The sequence below is a fragment of the Tachyglossus aculeatus genome, chromosome 2 (assembly GCF_015852505.1).
Source record: "Tachyglossus aculeatus isolate mTacAcu1 chromosome 2, mTacAcu1.pri, whole genome shotgun sequence".
In the NCBI taxonomy this organism is placed as follows: domain Eukaryota; kingdom Metazoa; phylum Chordata; class Mammalia; order Monotremata; family Tachyglossidae; genus Tachyglossus; species Tachyglossus aculeatus.
In genome coordinates this window covers 128,458,977-128,479,369 of record NC_052067.1, presented here as the reverse complement: position 1 = coordinate 128,479,369, position 20,393 = coordinate 128,458,977, and the positions used below count along the sequence as shown (strand labels likewise).

General features: G+C 43.8%; 1 protein-coding gene across 1 annotated transcript in view; it reads right to left on the bottom strand.

Annotated features, from left to right (window-relative positions):
• Positions 1 to 20,393, bottom strand: part of LMO7 (LIM domain 7) — a 326,368-nt gene that overhangs the window by 186,786 nt on the left and 119,189 nt on the right. The window lies entirely within an intron of this gene.

The following is a 20,393-nucleotide window of genomic DNA, read 5'->3' as shown; positions in this document are numbered from 1 at the left end:
ATATTAAACAACATTATTTTTAAGAAATACTGTGAGCCCACTGTTGGGTAGGGACCGTCTCGATATGTTGCCAACTTGTACTTCCCAAGCGCTTAGTACAGTGCTCTGCACACAGTAAGCGCTCAATAAATACGATCGAATGAATGAATTTTGTGACATGCTTAAAAATAAGAATTATAAACATGAATGAGGTTTCTGGGATAGTTTATTCACAGGACGGTACCTATACCTATTGAACCACCCAGTGTTATTCTATTCATAATCGGTTTTCCCACAAATAAGGCACAGCAAATCCTGCAAAATAAACAGACCTTTTAAAAAGAAGTTCTACTCTGCTACCTAGTTATTATTTGTTCCTTTAGTTCATAATGCTGGTCTTTTGAAAATAACTAGATTATAAACTCTAATGGACAGAGCATGGGCTTGGGAGTCGGAGGACACAGGTTCTAATCCCGACTCTGCCACGTGTCTGCTGTTTGACCTTGGTCAAGTCACTTAACTTCTCTATGCCTCACTTACCTCATCTATAAAATGGGGATTAAGACTGTGAGCCCCATGTGGGTTAGGGACTGTGTCCATCCTGATTACCTTGTATTTAACCCAGGGCTTAGAACAGTGTTTGGCACATGGGAAGTACTTAACAAAAACCATAATTATTATCATTATTACTAGGAAATTCAAGAGCCGTGATAGTGTCTAACTTTATTGTATTCACCCAAACATTTAGTACAGGCATGCAGCACTAAAACACCATTATTTGAACATTTTAGCTTTTATTTTCAAATCCACAAAGTGTTGTTAAAGTTACAATTATTATTAGTGGCAACTGTGAAAACTAAAGGAAGACTTGGGTGGTTATTCCTCATAGGGCAACACACTTAGCACTTAGTTCAAAACTGAAATATCAATCATATTTATTGAGGGCTTACCTTGTGTAGAGTACCATACTAAGCGTTTGGGAGAGTACAGTACAATAGAGTTGGCAGACACATTCCCTGCCCACAACAAGCTCACAGTAGAGGGGGTTAGTCAGAAATTAATATAAATAAGTTAAAGATATGTACATAAGTTTTGTAGGGCTGAGGAAGGGGTGAATAGAGGGTGCCACAGAAGAGAGAAGGAGAAAAGGAAATGAGGGCTTAGTTGGGGAAGGCCTCTTGGAGGAAATGTGCTTTTAGTAAAGCTTTGAAGATGGGGAGAGTGAACATCTGTTGGATATGAAGAGGGAGTGTGTTCCAGGCCAGAAGCCAGCTTCAGAGAGGGGTCAGCATGAGATAGATGAGACTGAGGAGCAGAGAGTAAATTGGCATTAAAGGAGTGAAGTGTATGTGCTGGGTTGTAGTAAGCAGCGTGGCTCAGTGGGAAGAGCCCGGGCTTTGGAGTCAGAGGTCATGGGTTCAAATCCCTGCTCCACCAAAATTGTCAGCTGGGTGACTCTGGGCAAGTCACTTTACTGGGCCTCAGTTCCCTCACCTGTAAAATGGGGACTGACTGTGAGCCCCACATGGGACAACCTGATCACCTTGTATCCCCCCTCAGCGCTTAGAACAGTGCTTTGCACATAGTAAGCGCTTAACAAGTACCATAATCATTAGTAGTAGGAGGAGGAGGAGGAGGAAATCAACCAAGATAGGCGGAGGCAAGGTGATTGAGTGCTTTAAAACCGGTGGTGAGGTGCTTCTGTTTGATGTGGAAGTGGACAGGAAACCACTGGAGGTTCTTGAGGAATGGGGTAATATGGACTGAATGTTTTTGTAGAGAAATGATCCATGTAGTATAGTGAAGTATGGACTGGAGTGGGGAGAGACGGTGGGCAGGGAGGTCAGCAAAAAGGCTGATAGAGTAATCAAGGCAGGATAGAATAAATGCTTGGATTACCCTAGAAGCAGTTTGTATGGAGAGGAGAGGAGAGGGCAGATTTTAGCAATGGTATGAATGTTGACTAGACAAGACTTCATTACATATCTATTCTATTTATTTTATTTTGTTAGTAAGTTTGGTTTTGTTCTCTGTCTCCCCCTTTTAGACTGTGAGCCCACTGTTGGGTAGGGACTGTCTCTATATGTTGCCAATTTGTACTTCCCAAGCGCTTAGTACAGTGCTCTGCACATCGTAAGCGCTCAATAAATATGATTGATGATGATGATGATGATGATGAATATGTGGGTTGAATGAGAGAGATGAGTCGAGGATAACGCCAAGGTTATGGACTTGTGAGACGGGGAGGATGGTGGTGCCGTCTACAGTGATGGGAAAGTCAGGGGCAGGATAGGATTTGGCTGGGAAGATGAGGAGTTCTATTTTGGACCTGTTAAGTTTAAGGTGTCAGTGAGTCATCCAAGAAGAAACACTCTGAAGGCAGGAGGAAAATGAGACTGGAGAGACATAGAGAGATTAGGGCCAGAGATGTAGATTTGAGAATCATCCACTTAGAGATGGTAGTTGAAGTCACGGGAACCAATGAGTTTTCCAGGGAAGTGAGTATTGATGGAGAATGGAAGGGGACCCAGAACTGATCCTTGAGGAATTCTTACAGTTAGAGGGTAGGAGACAGAGGAGGAGCCCATGAAAGAGATTGAGAATGGGCAGCCAGAGAGCTAGGTGGAGAACTAGGAGAGGCCTGGGCCAGTGAAGTCAAGGTTGGATAATGTTTCCATTCATTCATTCATTCAATCGCATTTATTGAATACGATTCAATTCAAAAGCCCTACTGAGAGCTCACCTCCTCCAGGAGGCCTTCCCAGACTGAGCCCCTTCCTTCCTCTCCCCCTCGTCCCCCCTCCATCCCCCCATCTTACCTCCTTCCCTTCCCCACAGCACCTGTATATATGTATATTTGTTTGTACATATTTATTACTCTATTTATTTATTTATTTTACTTGTACATATCTGTTCTATTTATTTTATTTTGTTAATATGTTTGGTTTTGTTCTCTGTCTCCCCCTTTTAGACTGTGAGCCCACTGTTGGGTAGGGACTGTCTCTATATGTTGCCAACTTGTACTTCCCAAGCGCTTAGTACAGTGCTCTGCACACAGTAAGCACTCAATAAATACGATTGATGATGATGATTTATTGAGCGCTTACTGTGTGCACAGCATTCATTCATTCAATCATATTTATTGAGCGCTTACTGTATGCAGAGCACTGTACTAAGCGCTTGGGAAGTACAAGTTGGCAACATAGAGAGACGGTCCCTACACAACAGCAGGCTGATAGTCTAGAAGGGGGAGACAGACAACAAAACAAAACATATTAACAAAATAAAATAAATAGAATAAATATGTACATATAAAATAGAGTAATAAACATGTACAAACATATATACATATAAATCAATCAATCAATCATATTGAGCGCTTACTGTGTGCAGAGCACTGTACTAAGCACTTGGGACGTACAAGTTATCACAGGTCCTGTCCCAAGGTCATTTTAAAAATTGGGTCAGGGGCAAGGGGCAGGTGAGGATATCATAGGAAAACATCGTAGGAAACATCATAGGAAAAGGAAAACATCATAAAACATAAAACATCATAGGAAAAGGAAATATGAGGCTTCTGAATCAAAGCACTGTACTAAGTTCTTGGAAGGTACAATTCAACAACAGAGACAATCCCTACCCAACAATGGGCTCACAGTCTAGAAGTGGGGAGCCAGACAACAAAACAAAACAAGTACAGGTAAACAGGGGGTGGTCATCATCATTATCATCAATCGTATTTATTGAGTGCTTACTATGTGCAGAGCACTGTACTAAGCGCTTGGGAAGTACAAATTGGCAACATATAGAGACAGTCCCTACCCAACAGTGGGTTCACAGTCTAAAAGTCCACAGTGTCAAAGGAAGTTGAAAGGTTAGGCGATTAGGATGGAGTAGAGGCTGTTGAATATGGCAAGAAGGAGATTCCTGGTGGTGTCTGAGAGGACAGTTTTAGTGGAATGAAGGGGGTGGGAGTCAGACCAAATAGGGTCAAGAAGAGAACTGGAAAGGAGATGGAGCAACTGATGTAGCCAACTCGCTCAAGGAAAGAGCAAGATGGGGCAAAAACTTGAGGGAGGCATTCATTCATTCAATCGTATTTATTGAGCACTTACTGTGTGCAGAGCATGGAGTCAAGGGAGTATTTTTTAGTGTGGGGATACCTGAGCATGTTTGAAAGCAGTGAGGAAGAAGCCACTGAAGAACGAGCAGTTGAAGATGGTGGTCAGGGAGAGGGCAAGTGTTTTGATAAGGTGCAAAGAGACGGGGTCAGAGGTGCAGGTGGAGGGAGTAGATTTTTATCTCCTCTTGATATTACTGCTGGGAAATACGGGAGAGCTGTAGAAGGGCCAGGGGAAGGGAAAGACCGGGTAAGAGCAGGGCATAGTAGATACAGCATGGACCTGGGAATCAGAAGGTCATGTGTTCGAATCCCGGCTCCACCACTTGTCTGCCGTGTGACCTTGGGCAACTCACTTCACTTCTCTGTGCCTCAGTCACCTCATCTGTAAAATAGGGATTGAGACTTGTGAGCCCCACATGGGGCAGGGACTGTGTCCAATCCCCGTTTGCTTGTATCCACTCCAGCGATTAGTAGAGTGCCTGGCACACAGTAAACGCTTAACAAATTACCATAATATTATAACAATTATTACTACAGGAGCCGGGGAGATTTTAGGGCGATTATGCCTGATTGTTTCAATTTTATCATTAAAGTAGGTAGCTGGCAGCGTGGCTCAGTGGAAAGCGCACAGGCTTTGGAGTCAGAGGTCATGGGTTCAAACACCGGCTCCACCAATTGTCAGCTGTGTGACTTTGGGCAAGTCACTTAACTTCTCTGGGCCTCAGTTACCTCATCTGTAAAATGGGGACTAAGACTGTGAGGCTCCCGAGGGACAACCTGATCACCTTGTAACCTCCCCAGAGCTTAGAACAGTGTTTGCACATAGTAAGCACTTAATAAATGCCATTATTAGTATTATTATTATTAAGAGATGAGGGAGGTAGGGTGACAGGGATCTGAAGAGGGCGTTAAACACCTGAAACAACTGACAAGGGCAATGGGCATGGAGTTGAGGATGAAGAAATAATATTGCTGGGCAGAGAGGAGGGCAGCATTAAAATGAATGAGGATGAGCTTGATGTGGACAATGTCAGCTTGATATCTGGATTTCTGCCAGAGGTGCTTTGCAAGAGAGAAGGAAGTAGACTGTTTAGGTGTTCTAGGGCTGTGGGATAGTAGAACAATCTCTGAAGGGATAGGGAAATGAGTGAGTTGAGTTTGGTAGAGAAAATGCTGTTTAAGGCAACCATTTGGTTATAGAGAAAAGTAGTTTTGTTTTGGAGAAACAGCATGTCTAGTGGATGGAGCACGGGCTGGGAGTCAGAAGGACCTGGTTTCCAATTTTGGCTCTGCCACTTGTCTGCTGTGTGACCTCAGGCAAGTCACTTAACTTCTCTGTGCCTCAGTTACTCTGTAAAATGGGGATTAAGATTGTGAGCCCTATGTGGGACAGTGATTGAGTCCAACCCCATTAGCTTGCATTTACCCCAATGCTTAGTACAGTGTCTGACCCATAGTAAGCATTTAATCAATACCATGATTCTTATTAAAGGGGGCATGATGATTTGAGGAAACTGGATGAGGTCAAGAGATTGGAGGTCTCTGTGCAGGGAACAGGAGAGATTTGTGGCAGGGGGTGGGAGGGCGAGAAAGTAGGTGAAGTTGTGGTCAGATGAAGCGATTTCAGAGTTGGTGAGGATAGAGATTGCACAGTGACAAGAAATGATGAGATTGACTATGTGTGTATAAGTTGGTGAGTGGGTGAGGAGGGGTAAAGTGGGAGGTAAGTGGAGTTGAGGAGGGATAGAAAACGGGCACCAGAAAAGTTGTCAGGAACATCCACATGGATACTGCGTCCCCAAGGATCAATGCAGGGATAGAGAAAAAGAGAAGGAATGTGAGAAAGGGACCAAAATTGTTCACTAAGTTGGAGATGGGACCTGGGAGAAAACTGTTTTGTTTTTGTTTCTATATGGCATTTATTAAGCGCTTACTATGTGCAAAGCACTGTTCTAGGCGCTGGGGATTACAAGGTGATCAGGTTGTCCCACAAGGGGCTCACAGTCTTCAACCCCATTTTCCAGATGAGGGAACTGAGGCCCAGAGAAGTGAAGTTACTTGCCCAAAATCACACAGCTGACAATTGGTGGAGCCGGGATTTGAACACTTGACCACTGACTCCAAAGCCGGGGCTCTTTCCACTGAGCCACGCTGCTTCTCAAAACTGTTGTACTAGGACACCAATTTTGGCAATGCAATGCCAATATGTCTTAAGCATACTACTTCATTCATTCATTTGTATTTAATGAGCACTTACTGTGTGCAGAGCACTGTACTAAGTGCTTGAGCGACTACAATACAATATATAGACACATTCACTTCCTACAATGAGCTTACTACGTCCCATCAAGATGCTTACCAAAGTTAGGGAGAGCGAGACAGAGAGTTGAATTGAGTCTACGGATGGACCATTTTTTGCTAACCTTAATCCTTTTAAATCCAAACATACAGTACTGGATTATATCCACAGTATTTTAGGTAAATGTTTAATGACCTAGATTAGCCATCCTTCTGGGTCAGTCACTCAGAGTTACCTGCATTGGAGCCAGAAGCAGTGTTTGCCTTGTACATGGGTAGCTGAGTTATTTTTGAGCTACGTGACTGATCATGTTCCTAATCCCACTTCTAAAGATGGCATGCAGCATGAGAAATGTGACAATTCCACTTTAAAGGATATTCCAGGGAACCAAATGGCTCTAGCTTGGATCCTAGCCCTCATGGTCCAGAAACACTGAGGCCTGAGGGTTTCAGGTGTTGGCAGTTATGTGGCCAATGGGTGGACATAAGGAGAAGAGAGAAGGTATAGAGGGGGAGGGAGAGCGAGAGATATGAAGAGAGGTAAAAAAGTGACAGGAGGTAGGAAAAGAGGGAGGAAAGGGAAAACAGAGGAAGAGAGAGGAGTTTGGACATTCCAAAGAGAAACTCTATGTTTAATTAGAGGCTCCAAGCAGGACCTCCTATCCTGCCTGTTAGAAGAACAAGTGATAAACAGCCTAGCAGAGTTGGTGTTAAATTTGTTTAGGCCCATGTGCTTACCATGTCCCTTTTCTGAAATCTGTGGACACACTAGTAGACAATGCCTTAAGGCAATGGGTCATTCTGGTTTCGGGGGGAGCTGGAAATGACTGGAACGGTCGTGAGTGGTTGGGAATAAATATCTTGCAGGAGGAGGGGTCAACTAAGGAGTGATGGGGTGGCTGGAGAGTGGCCTTGGATGTGAAAGAAGTTTGTTAGGGCATGCTCTAAGAAGAGTGAATTAGCTGGAGGGTGGAGAGGCCTACTAGCTGGTAAGATTAATAGATTTTTTTTAAGGCTTAATTACACTGGATAGAAGTGACTATTTTGAAGTCTTGTTTTCTAAAAGCCCCACCCTTGAATGGCGCCTAGTAACCTAGCTGCATTTAAGTCTTGCTCATCCATTCAGGAGTAGTCTTGGCCCTGTTCTGAAGCGTACGATCCTATAGCCATACACTTGAAGGCAACTTTAGTTGCCCCAATTCCCACTGAAGAACTTGGAACAGTTAAGAGAATGTGGCAGGGTGGGGAGGGACGAGGGAGAGAGGAAGCCAAGAGGTAGGCATCTGATTGCCCATCCCAGAAGGAAGTTTTTAATTAAGCAGCTATAATGCTTATATTCCCCCCTCAGGATCACCCCTGGACAGTTTCCATTACTCTACCAGTCTTGGCTACGGATGGGAGAGTCAAGCAGAGGCAGACCCATTCCATTCCTAGCTTGGCGGCCAGTGGCTAGCGAGTAGAAGGCAATCTGCTACAAATCAAAGCTCACCTGTGCTGGGCAGCAGCAGCACGGGAGAGAGTCGAGAGCGGAGACTCAAGTTTACTGGGCCGAAGAAGGCAGTGGTAAAGCGCTTTCAGATTTTTATCAAGAAAACTCTATGGATCCACTACCAGAACAATTGCAGGTGGAGGTGGGGCGTTCTGAGAGAGATGCGTCCATGGAGTCGCTATGGGTCGGAGGCAACTCGACAGCATAAGACAAGACAATGCTTACACATAGTATTAGCTTGGAATCAAGTCAGACAGAAGGATTAATAATAATAATAATTGTGATATTTGTTAAGCGCTTACTGTGTGCCGGGCACTGTACTAAGCACTGGGGTGGATACAAGCAAATTGGGTTGGACACAGTCCCTGTCCCACGTGGGGCTCACAGTCTCATTCTCCATTTTACAGATGAAGTAACTGAGGCACAGAGAAGGGAAGGGACTTGCCCAAGGTCCCACCGCAGACAAGTAATGGAGTCAGGATTAGAATCCATAACCTTCCGACTCCCAGGCCGGTGCTCTTATACACTATGAAACTCTCCTTCTTTAAGATTAGACGAGACCTTCTCAGGGCTGGGAGTTGGGGAAGGAATCCCTTGGCCATTTTGAGATCAGAGTTTGGAGTCATGTTTCTGGGACAGCAACGCACAGGGAAGGGTGGAACTGTGGCCTTGGAAAGCCACAGAGCACAGAAAGGAATCATATATGTGGTCTAGTGAATAGAGTTTGGGAGCCTGGGAGTCAAAAGGACCGGGGTTCTCATCCCGCTTCCACACTTATGTGCTGCATGACCTTGGGTAAGTCATTTCACTTCTCTATGCCTCAGTTACCTCATCTGTAAGATAGGAATTCAGACTGTGAGCTCTGTGTGGGACAGGGACTGTGTCCAAACTGATTAGCTTGTTTCTACCTCAGCACTTTGAACAGTGTTTGACACATAGTAAGCACTTAAATATCATCATTATCATTATTATTGGATGCCCTGAAGGTTTGGGATCCAGTGACAAGGACTCTGGAAGAACAAGGCTCCTCACGTGAGGAGGAGAAGCAACACTGAGAAACCCTGATATCCAAAGGATTTGTAAAGAGTAAGACAGGGAATTGTTCTAAACGCTTAGTATGGTTCTTTGCACACAGAAAGTATTCAATAAATACATTTGAATGCTGTAATCTGGACTGCCCTGAGAGAAGAAGAGAGAAAGGGACTAATAAGGTCTGAGACACTGAGAAAGTACAGAGAATCCTGGTAGGGCAGGAAGGTGAGGGGGAGAATATTAGGTCTAGGCAAAGGCTGTTTGAACCAAATTTCCATTTGTTACATGTCTATCAACTCTGTTATACTATACTCTCCCAAGAGCTTAGTACAGTGCTCTAGATACAGTAAGCACTCAGCGATAGGACCGATTGATTACCAAAATTAGAATATCCCAAGAATACCATTCACCATTCTTGAAATCCCTTTTCTCAGTGTGTGGAAGGGCCTGAGGGGATTCATTTGTTCATTCAATCGTATTTATTGAGCACTTACTGTGTGCAGAGCACTGTACTAAATGCTTGGGAAGTACAAGTCGGCAACATATAGAGAAGGTATGAGAAAAATCATAGTTTGTCCTGGATACATGGGCAGAAAGAACTGCCACTCACATGTTCATCTTTTCAGGTGCATTCAGTTAAATTGGCAGCAACGCCCTTGATTATGGAGAACAATAGTTAATTCAGCATATTTCTCTTTTGCACTTCAAACACACGAAAGTATTCATTCATTCAATCGTATTTGTTAAGCGCTCACTGTGTAAAGAGCACTGTATCAAAGGTTACAGATTTGTAAAATAGGGAGTGTTGTCTGCAGTGAAGACAGGGGTAGGGCAAGGTTTGGTGTAAAGATAAGGAGTTCAGTTTTGGACATGTTTAATTTGAGGTTTCAGCACGACACCCTAGTAGACAAGTAGATAGGTCTTTAAGACAGAAAGAAATTAGAGATTGCAGGGAAGAAGAGAGATCAAGACCACAGATGTAGATTTGGGAATCATCTGCATAGAGATGGTAATTGAAGCTATAGGAGCAAATGAGTTCTCCAAGCGAGTGGATGTAGATGAAGAATAGAAGGGAACCTAATCTGACCTTCCCTCTCCATCCAAAATGCTACCATGTTAAAATTCCGCCTAGATTACTGCATCAGCCTACTTTCTGATCTCCCAATCTCCTGCGTCTCCCCACTCCAGTCCACACTTCACTCCGTTGCCCAGATTATCTTTCTACAGAAACGCTTGGGACATGTCACTCACATCCCCCCCCCCACCCCCCCGCAAAAAAATCTCCAGTGGTTGCCTATCCACCTCCATATCAAACAAAAGCTCCTCACTATTGGCTTTAAAGCTCTCCATCATCTCTCCCCCTCCTACTCACCTCCCTTCACTCCTTCTACATCCCAGCCCACACACTCGGCTCCTCTGGTGCCTACCTTCTCTCTTTGCCTCATTCTCACCTGTCTTGCTGCCAATTGCCAATACCTGGCCCACGTTCTATGTCTGGCCTGGAATGCCATCTCTCCTCAAATCCGCCAGACAATTACTTTCCCCGCTTTCAAAGCCTTACTGAAGGCACATCTCCTCCAAGGGGCCTTCCCAGACTAAGCCCCACTTTTCCTCATCTCCCATCCCCTTTCTGTGTCTCTCTGACTTGCTCCCTTTGCTCTCCCGACCGACACCCCACAGCACCTATGAACATATCTGTAATTTTATTTATTTATATGGATGTCTATTTCTATTGATGTCTGTCTCCCCCCTTCTAGACTGTGAGCTCGTTGTGGGCAGGGATTGTACTCTTTCTTGCTGTACTGTACTTTCCCAAGCTTTCAGTACAGTGCTGAAGGAGCCTAGAACTGAGCCTTGAGGGATCCCTACTGTCAGAAGGTGGGAAGCAGAGGAGGAGGAGCCAGTAAAAGAGACCGAGAAGGAGCAGTCAGAGACATAGGAGGGGATCCAAGAGAGGATCCACAAAAGGAATCAACTCCTGGAGATCTGGGAGGGAAACGGCCCAGAGGAAGAGAGACATGACCAGACTGGACCTCTGCCAGGCCTCTTGAGGTCCACCAGCCAGCAGGCTAGGCCTCACTACCCAGCTCCCAAATCCACTATTTTCCACTTAGAGCTGGGTGTAGGCTGGAGAGGGGCAGCAGGAAACGGAGTATATATGGCACAGTGGAGCATACATGAAAGGCGGCCAGATCCACTCAGTGCCCCTCTAGCCATGGCCCTCTGGGCCGATCAGACATCACGGTGCCCACATCACAGAGTTGCCCAGAAATGACACCTAAGTCCACCTCCACTCGTTCACCACAACTCAGAATTCAGGTAGGGCTCGAGGCACGACCTCTGACTCCCAAGCCGTGCTCTTTCCACTAAGTCACAAGAGAAGCAGTGTGGCTTAGTGGAAAGAGCACGGGCTTGGGAGTCAGAGGTAGTGGGTTCTAATCCCGATTCTGCCACTTGTCAGCTGTGTGACTTTGGGCAAGACACTTATCGTCTCTGGGCCTCAGTTACCTCATCTGTAAAATGGGGATCAAGACTGTGAGCCCCAAGTGGGACAACCTAATAAACTTGCATCTATCCCAGCGCTTAGAACATAGTAAGAGCTTAACAAATACCAACATTATTATCCCTTCTAGACTGTGAGCCCATTTTTGGGTGGGGACTGTCTCTATATGTTGCCGACCTGTACTTCTCAAGCACTTGGTACAGTGCTCTGAACACAGTAAGCACTCAATAAATACAATTGAATGAATGAATGAATGAAAGGACAATGCCAGTGAATCCGAGGTTGGATAAAGTTTCAAGGAGAAGGGTGTGGTCTACAATGTTGAAGGCAGCTGAAAGGTCCAGGAGGATTAGGATAGAGTAGAGGCCATCAGATTTGGCAAGACTTTTTACTTTGGACAGGGCTGTTTCTATCGAGTAAAAAAGGTGGAAGCCAGATTGGAGGGGGTCTAAGAGAGAAATGGAGGAGAGGAAGTGGAGACAATGGGTGTAAACAATTCCCTCAAGACATTTGGAGGGAAATAGTAGGAAGGAGGTGTGGTGATAACTGGAGGGAGTCATGGGGTCAAGGTTGAGGATTTTTTTAGGATAGGGAATACGTAAGCATGTTTGAAAGCAATGGGGAAGAAGCGGTTAGAAAGTGAACAGTTAAAGATGGCAGCCAAGGAGGGAAGAAGGAAGAGGGCAAATATTTTAAAAAGGCATGCACAGCAACAACAGGAACAGAAATACAGCATCTGATAGAGCCTCCCCAACTATCACTTCCTCCCACCTGGTCTGCTCCTGAGGATCCTGTCCATTGGCCCCAACAAGTTCCATGAAAGACAATTGTAGAAGTAACACCAGACATCAGTATAAAAAATTACAGATATGTTCATAAGTACTGTGGGGCAGGGAGAGGCAGGAAGAGCAAAGGGAGCAAGTCAGGGAGACGCAAAAGGGAATGAGAGATGAGGAAAAGTGGGGCTTAGGCAGGGAAAGCCACTTCGAGGAGATGTGCCTTCAGTAAGGCTTTGAAGAGTGGAGTAATTTTCTAGCAGATTTGAGTAGAGATGGCATTCCAGGCCAGGGAGAAGCTCATGGCAGCAACATAAGTGGCAGTAGCTTTGCCTCTTGTCTGCTGTGTGCCCTTGGGCTAGTCACTTCACTTCTCTATGCCTCAGTTCCCTCATCTGTAAAATGGGGATAAAAACTGGGAGCTCCATGTGGGACAGGGATTGTGTCCAAACCATTTTGCTTGTACCCACCCCAGTGCTTAGTACAGTGCCTGGCACATAGTAAGTGCTTAACAAACACCTCAATTGTTATTATTATTATTGGTAGTGGTGGTATAGTAAAGGCGATTCCATGGCCAGCAAATTTCTGCTCTTTCCCTCCCCTCTGGTTCTTCTCTTTCCCCAATTCAACAGGGCTGGCACTCTCCACCACCACCGTTTTAGTTTCCTGTAAAAATACCTTAAAAAAAGAGGTCTTTCCACTCAACAATCTACCTACAAAAACAACTGTTCTATAATAATAATAATAATAATAATAATAATAATAATAATAATAATGGTATTTGTGAGTGCTTACGTTGTACCAAGCACTGTTCTAAGCACTGGGTTGGATACCAGCAAATCAGGTTGGACACGGTCCCTGTCCCATGTGGGATTCAGTCTCAATCCCCATTTTACAGATGCGGTAACTGAGGCACAGAAAAGCAAAGTGATTTGCCCAACATCACACAGCAAATAAGTGGCGGAATGGGATTGGAACCCATGACCTTCTGACTCCCAGGCTCATATTCTATCCACTATGCCACGCCGCTTCTCTCATTCAAACCATAGTGTTTGTTATTTCAAGAAAAGAGTGGCTCTTTTTGAGCAAAAGTTTCATAAGAATCGAGAGAGAAGGACATCAGAGGAAAGAGTGCCAGGCGCGGCAAACACTAAGCGCAACAACACAAGAGACTGTGATATTTGTTAAGCACTTACTATGTGCCAGGCACTGTACTAAGCACTGGGATCTACCATATTCTGCACCCCGTAGATGCTTGATAAATACTAATATATCAAATTACTTATGACCTCTATAGTGGTTTATATTTGAAGATACTACTGGGTGATGCAATTCACCAATGAGTATGTGTGTGACTGAAAAGACCAATATGGGCCTCACAACCACGGCCACAGTAATTTGATATATTAGTATTTATCAAGCATCTACGGGGTGCAGAACACAGTAGATCCCTGGGAGAGTATAGTAGAACATTCTTTTTCCCTGAAGTTTAGGTCTGATAATGAAGAAATAAGACCGAAGGGAAAGCGGGTTGAAATATTTGAAATTCACTCATATGTTCATTACAAATGGGAGGTAACAGTGAAATGAGATTCATGATCTGTGGAATGCATGTCTTCAGAATTCCAAGGCTTGAATGTTAAAATTAAACATCAAATTGAGACCTTTAATTACCTCCAGAATGCGGTATAGCAAGATGCATTCACACAGAAGAATGGCTTTTGTAAATGAAGATTTACTAGAGTGAAAGAATAAAGCTCTGCTATTCCCATTACTTTTTTACAGGGAGCCGTCAGTAACGCTAACCCACAGGCCATCATTAATCTACAGCACTCCACACATCCACCATGAATCTAGGGTTACATAAAAATACCATTGATAGAAATTTTTCTAAAAAAGCCTCCAAAGGAGTGGTTCTCCCTGAGGTTTCATTAACACAGTTCTCTTACAACATAGATTATTTTTACAATGTATGGAAGATCCTAAATACGGTACATACATTTATTAGGAATATAATTTAGAATTATAAATACACTTTCACCAGTCCTCCTTAATCTCGCCAAAGAAGCCAAGACTTCCTATAGTTTTCTTAATTTATAACTTAAAGGGTGAGATTTCAGGGCTCTGGTAGAAGGTAACTCTAAGAGAAGCTCGTTGTAGGCAGGGAATATGTCTGCTTGTTATACTGTACTCTCCCAAGCACTTAGTACAGTGCTTTGCACACAGTATGCGTTCAATAAATATGAGTGAATGAACTAGGGCAATGGACTGGGAGTTAAAAACCAACAAAGAAATAAAAACTAGGTTGCCTCTTTGACCTCATAAGTGGAAGAGCAAAATGTCAATTCCAGCTCCATCATGCCTAAGTGATGGGTGAACTAGAGCAAGCCACATCATCTCCCGACTTAAATGCAGGATTAATATTTCTTAGTGCATTTATAATAGCACAGAAAGAGGATTATTAGTTGGTTACCTAACTCCGACACCCACATCAAAAGTGACATAACTGGGCTTCCCTCTGCTGACATCCTGCCTCTCCTCCCCAGAGCCACCCTGAGCTGGATTTCTCCGGCTTTCTCCGGCTTTCTCCCTCCCGCCCTTTCTGACATGGCTGCTAGAGCTCCTTCCTTTCTCCTCTCACTATGGATGCAAACCCTGTCATTAGACTAAAATGACTAGGTTCTGTAATGGGTACTATGCTAATGAGGAAAGCAGTGGATAGAACAATAAAGCCTCACACTTCAGCCATTAGTTTCAACCTCTTCCATTACTTTATATATAATCCTCCATACCTCACGTGTATTTTTCTGTCCTTATGTTTTCCAAACTGCAGTGTCAATTAAACCTCAATTTAGGTCAGCATCATGTTTGGGGACTTCTCTTCGGCCATGATTTCTGGGGTTTTCTCAGAGTTATGGGAGGTTCTAATAGCAATTACAGCATTTGTGAAGTGCTTACTATGTGACAGGCACTGTACTAAGCACCGGGGTAGATCAAGGTAATTGGGCTGGACACGGTCCCTGTCCCATGTGGGGCTCCCAGTCTTAATCCCCATTTGAGAGGAGAGGTAACTGAGGCCCAGAGTAGGAAAGTGATTTGCCCAAGGTTACACAGCAGACATGTGGCAGAGCCAGGATTAGAACCCAGGTCCTTCTGATTCAGGCCCGTACTCTATCCACTAGGCCATGCTGCTTCTCTGATGCCACACCTTCTTTGGAGTGTGCTAAATAAAGTTGGCTCCCTTTGATCCTCGTTTGGCTTTGATAGCTAAGCAGCCTAGTACCAACTGGGAAAGCCAAGGTTTTAGAGTCTAACTCTCAGACTCGGGAAATGTTCAATAAATCAATATTTACGGTGCACTCACTGTGCGCCGAGCACCGTACAAGATGCTTGAGAACAGTACAGCAGAGTTGGTAGTTATATTCCCTGCCCACGAGGACCTCACAGTCTAAGGGGGAGACAAACATTAAAATAAATTACTTAACAGAGGAATGGCAGAGTATAAGGAAATATACATAAGATAATAATAATAATAATGGTATTTGTGAAATGCTTACTATGTGCTCTCTTCTAAGCACTGGGGTAGGCACAAACTAAATCAGGTTGGACAGAGTCCCTGCTCCACATGGGGCTCACAGTCTTAATCCCTAATTTACAGTTGAGGTAACTAAAGCCCCGAGAAGTTACGTGACTTGGCCAAGGTCACCCAGCAGACAAGCAGCGGAGCTGGGATTAGAACCCAGATCCTTTTGACTCCCAGGACCAGGCTCTATCCACTAGACCATGTTGTTTACCTGTCTATGGGAGTGGACTGAGTAACAAGAGCTTTAGGGGCACAGTTTTCATCATGAAGGGAGAGATGAAGAGGGCTAATGGGAGTCAAGTTCAAAATGACTTCAAAAGTGAAGTTAGTGTCCAACAGTCGCCTAGCTTCCTCAAGTGTTTCTGGAAAATGAAGCTCTAAACAAAGCAGAGCTCCAAACATTTATTTTGCGCATTCCCAGTGTGTCCTGGCTACCGGCCCGATAAATCCCACTTCCCTCTCTTGGATGGTCTGAATTATGATTTAGACTAAATCATAACCAATTTAAGGCCCAGTGTGAGGATGGCTTTTAGAAGTATCGTATTTACTCACATAATTGCTTTCACCACATAATTTTCCTGGTTTTGGAGGAGGAAATAGAAGGGTTTTTTTGGGGGGGTTTTTTTTGGACCATATAATTGCAAGCAGTGATAATGGAGCATAACTGGGGAGGAAGAGGAGAAGGGTGAGAGTGCATTAATGTAGAAGAGACAAGCTTGCCCTGGGGAATAGTTTCTTTGAAATGGGTATACTCCAGCAGGGTAAGAAGAGGAAAAAGGGTGGAGGCAGGGGGCGGTGCTAAGGAATTGACCCTAAAGACAGTAATAATAATGATGGTATTTGTTAAGCACTTACTATGCTCCTGACACTGTACTAAACGTTGGGGTGGAAACAAGTAAATCAGGTTGGATATAGTCCCTGTTCCCCATCGGACTCACAGTCTCAATCCCCATTTTACAGATGAGGTAACTGAGGCACAGAGAAGTGAACTGGCTTGCCCCAGGTCATGCAGCAAAAACGTGGCGGAGCTAGGATTAGAAACCATGACGCTCTGACTCCCAGCTCTATCCACTATGACAGCTATGAAGCCTATGAAACCCGCGAGAGAATGCTATGAAAGAGTGCAGTCTCAAATGTCCTCTTTTCTCTTCTTTCCCCCCTCCTTCCCTCCTTTGTCTCCTGTTCCCCCTTTTGCTAGACTTAATTCTTATATGATCAATCAATAGTATTTACAGAGCCCTTACTTTGGGCAGAGTACTTGAAAGAATATGCTACAATACAGTTGGTAGTTATGATCCCTGCTCTAAAGGAGCTTACAGTGTAATGAAACAGACTGTATGATCTCATGTAATAGCTCCATCCGTGTTTTAATGATACAAAAATTATACAGAGGGGAAATTATGCAAGTAAACATGGTATCTCAGAAACTGCTCAAGACAATCTTTCATTGTGCTCAAGACAATCTTTCATTGGCATACTCATCATTTTAAAATTTAGTTTTTATTTCACACCGATACGACGGGATCCCCTTTTAGAGAGATCAGTCCATCTTCCATATATCTCTTGAATACACTGGTGCCTTCATCAGTTCAATGAATAAAACAGCATTCCTCTTTTAGTACCAATGATAAATTGAAATTTACAGGCTCTTTTCTTAATGTCAAAAATCTATTAAAAAGACATGGAGGCTATTATTAGTCATTAAATTAATCTGACCTAACTACATTCTACACAATCTTTAGAATATTCTCAGTTAATTACCATCATTGAGAATCTAAAGTGCTTGTTAATATTACTAAAAGCTAAACTGACATGTAAGATGCATATTCTAAATGGTCTGATGATCACATTTTGTTTAGGGGCAATGCCTACAAAATGGAGTGTTAAATTAAAGCATCAACCTAATAATTTCAAAAGCTGTTGCACAATAAACCTATTACATTTTAATACGCTATCTGTTGAGGGCATAAAACATATATTGTCCACTGAGAGTGGCAAATAAGAAGTTCTCACACAACCTTTCAACTAGGTAGAATCAGGCCCAACCCCATCTTCCTTCCATTTCCATAATCCTGTCCCCAATGTTGGGACCTTCTATCCACCCAGTGACCATATTTACTTCTGGTTAGGCCGAGGATACACGTTACTACCTGCAGCAATCGATCGATCATATTTATTGCGCATTTGCTACTAACGATAATTGTGATATTTGTTAAACACTTACTTTATGGTGGGCACTGTTCTAAGCGCTGGGGTTAATCAGGTTGGACACAGACCCTGTCTTGCATGGGGTTCACAGTCTCAATCCCCATTTTACAGATGAGGTAACGGAGGCATAGAGAAGTTAAATGACTTGTCCAAGGTCACAAAGCAGACAAGTGGAGGAGCTGGGACTAGACCCCAAGAACTTCTGACTCTCAAGTCCATGCTCTATCCACTTGACCACACTATTCCTTATTTTCAGAGCATTGTAATAAGTGCTTGGGAGAGCACAATGCAACAGAATTAACAGGCACTTTCTCTGCTCATGATGAGCTTACAGTCGACAGGAGGAGACAGACGTTAATATGAAGCAGGGAATAACTAAAAATTACTTTAATAATAATAATGGCAATTATTAAGCGCTTACTATGTGCAAGGCACTGTTCTAAGCGCTGGGGGTATACAAGGTGATCAGGTTGTCCCACAGGGGACTCACAGTCTTCATCCCCATTTTACAGATGAGGTAACTGAGGCCCAGAGAAGTGAAGTGACTTTCCCAAAGTCACTTTCCCTTCCACACTCTCCAATTTTGAAGTAGCCCACTGAGTCCCTAGCCCCATCGCAGATTTGATCTTATTAGTATGAGGGGAATCACAGATTCATTCCATTAGAGAAGCAGCGTGGCTCAGTGGAAAGAGCACGGGCTTTGGAGTAAGAGGTCATGGGTTCAAATCCCGATTCCGCCAATTGCCAGCTATGTGACTTTCGGCAAGTCACTTAACTTCTCTGTGCCTCAGTTACCTCATCTGTAAAACGGGGATTAAGACTGTGAGCCCCCCCGTGGGACACCCTGATCACCTTGTAACCTCTCCAGCGCTTAGAACAGTGCTTTGAACATAGTAAGCACTTAACAAATACCATCATTATTATTATTATATAAATATGAATGATGGTCCAATAGACCAAGGTCATTCATTCATTCAATTATATGTCCTGAGTGCTTACTGTTCGCAGAACACTGTACTACGTGCTTGGGAGAGTACAATATAACAATAAACAGACATTCCCTGGTCATAACAAGCTTAGAGTCTGGAGGAGCGGGGTTGAGAAGAGAGACATCAAAACAAATCAATAAGCTACAGATATGTACAAGGTTCTAAGCAAGCTGCTATCCCACTGCCAAGAAAAATGCATCTGGACTTAATTGTCAAGTTGTGACAGATGCCAGCTCTGAGAACAGGCATATCCATGTAGATTAGCCTATAAGCTCTTCAGGGAACCTCAAGAACCCAGGTGGGGAGGCAATTCATTGATTCAATCATATTCATTGAGCGCTTATTGTGTGCAGAGCACTGTACTAAGCGCTTGGGAAGTACAAGTTGGCAACATATAGAGACTGTCCCTACCCAACAGCGGGCTCACAGTCTAGAAGGGGGAACCAGACAACAAAACAAAACATATTAACAAAATAAAATAAATAGAATACATACAAGTAAAATAAATAAATGAGTAATAAATATGTACAAACATATATACATAGTGATTTGAATATAGACAGCACACCCCTCTAAATGGTTATCACAACCCAAAATTTGGTAGACTGTGAGCCTTCTAGACTGTGAGCCCACTGTTGGGTAGGGACCGTGTCCATACATTGCCCACCTGTACCTCCCAAGCACAGTGCTCCGCACACAGCAAGCGCTCAATAAATACGATTGAATGAATGAATGAACGAATGGTAACCCAGTTTTCTGGATATGCATATGCTAGGTATCTAAGCATGGGGACTTTCCTTTTTTCAGAGCAGTAGTTGCCCAAAATCAATCAATTAATCAATGGTATTTATAGTAATAAGAATAAGAATGGGGTGTATTAAGCGGTTACTATGTGCCGAGCATTCATTCATTCAATCATATTTATTGAGCGCTTACTGTGTGCAGAGCACTGCACCAAGCGCTTGGGAAGTACAAGTTGGCAACATACAGAGACGGTCCCCACCCAGATGGGAGGCATTATCTGACTCTTCCTCTTGCCCCATTTCCTGTCAGTCTTTTCACTCCTGCTCAGTGAAAGTGAGGTGGATCTCTGGGGCAGGACTACAAAACATCGTGAGTCATCGCAGCACACATAGTTCACAACTGACATCACAAGTCGCCTGATGGAAAGAGCACAAGACCTGCATTCCAATCCCAGGTTTGCCACTTGCCAGCCCTATGACCTCGGGCAAGTCGCTTCTCTGTGCCTCCATCTCCTCATCTGTAAAATTGGCATAAAATCCCTGTTCTCCATTCCTCAGACTGGAAGCCCCATGTAAGACGGGGATTGTGTCCAATCTGATTATCTTGTACTTCCCCAGGATTTAGCACAGTGCTTGATGCATAGTAAGTACTTAATAAATGCCATCGTTA